Source organism: Malus domestica, chromosome 16 (assembly GCF_042453785.1).
Source record: "Malus domestica chromosome 16, GDT2T_hap1".
Taxonomy (NCBI): domain Eukaryota; kingdom Viridiplantae; phylum Streptophyta; class Magnoliopsida; order Rosales; family Rosaceae; genus Malus; species Malus domestica.
This window is the reverse complement of record NC_091676.1, coordinates 7,581,739-7,583,445: the sequence shown is the minus strand read 5'-3', so window position 1 is coordinate 7,583,445 and position 1,707 is coordinate 7,581,739.

The following is a 1,707-nucleotide window of genomic DNA, read 5'->3' as shown; positions in this document are numbered from 1 at the left end:
CAATTGACCACTAAGAAGTTAGTGGTAATAGTAGCTGTGTAGGGGTCTGTACCAATGGTGAGGGGTAAGTGTATACTCCCTAAAGGTTGCACGATATCGCCAGAGAAGCTTATCAGAGGAGAAATCGAGCGATCGAGCAAGTGTTCAGCTACATTAAGTGCCTTGAAAGCTTCAGCAAACATGATATTGACTGAAGCACTTTGTGTATTTTACTTTTGATATTTGATTTATTTTTCTTTCTTTGATTTTAGGTTCAAATGGAGCCGAGGGAAATTTAAAGGAAAGATGCGTCCGGCTAAAGACGTTAAATCAAGCGCTTCTTGGGAGGCAACCCAAGCATTCAACGAAGGGAGACTTTGGAATCACTAACCCAATCAGCTTTGCATTCTTCCACCCTTATCTTTACTGCTTTCATTTTGTTTTGTTTAGTTAGTTGTGTTAATTGGTTGATTTCTGTGAGTTTGTGTTATTTAGTTTAAGTGTGGGGGAAGGTTAACCAAAGTCTCTTTACATTAATTTACACATTAAAAAAAAAAAAAAAAAAAAAAAAAAAAAAAAAAAGATAAAATTTAAAATTAATGCAAAAAAAAAAAAAAAAAAAATACATAAAAAAAAAAAAGTACAAATATTTTACAATAATGTAAACTAATAGTATTCATTGGTCGGGTGGTGCTTCAGTAGTAGGCGGGGCTTCAGCAGTCGGCGGGGCCACAGAAGGAGGAGGCGGCAGAGGTTGATCAGTTGGAGCTTCACTACGCGGTGCCGCTCCAGAAGACGAAGGCAGATGTTGTTGGAACAAACCCACAAACCTCCGATGATCAAGTAAAATTTGACCATCGGTGTCCTGCATCTGGTCAATCTTCCTCTTCATGGTTGTGGCATAATTGTGTGCAAGCTTGTGCAATTGTTTATTTTCATGTTTGAGTCCTCTAATCTCCTCTTTGAGACTCTGTATTTCAGCCACCAACGATTCAACGTGACGGGTTCGAGCAAATAGGCGTTGGGCCATGTTGGATACGGAACCGGCGCACTGCACGCTAAGTGCCAGAGACTCCTTAACCGCCAATTCATCAGACCGCCTAGCGAGCAGTCTGTTATCTCTGGGGGTGACAAGGTTCCGGGCCACCACCGCAGCTGTCATATCATTTTTCATCACCGAATCCCCCACGGTAAGGGGACCGGTAGGTGATATGAAGGATGGCCGCCATATGTTGTCTGGTGAAGGCGGAGCTGCCTCTTCACCAATGTTCAAGTCAAAACGACGATCGGAAGGGCCAGACATTTTTCAGAGGTGGTGAAGAAAGAAGAGAGTCGGAATGATCAAGATTAAACAAGTGCAAGAAGGGAGTGTTTACAGGAGGGTGCTCAAGTGTGTTGTGGAACAAAATTAACGCCTCTATAAAAAGAAGAAATCAAAGAGGCGCTCCTCAGAGAAGCGTCCTCTCGCAAATCGAAGAGTCGGGGCTCCTTTCTCAAAAGCCGGATTCTTTTCTCAAAAGAGGCGTTTCATTTCTTAAAGGCTGGGCTTGCTCAGAAACCACGAGCCGAACCCCGGATTTCAAAAGATCAATTTGTCCAGACGTGTCGTCACTTGTCACACGCAAAATTGCTTTGCGAAATTCTCGGGCAGTTTGTCGAAGCACCAATTCAGAAATCGAAGAGGGAAATTCAATAGTCAAAGACACGCTAGCTTTCTCAAAAGCTGGG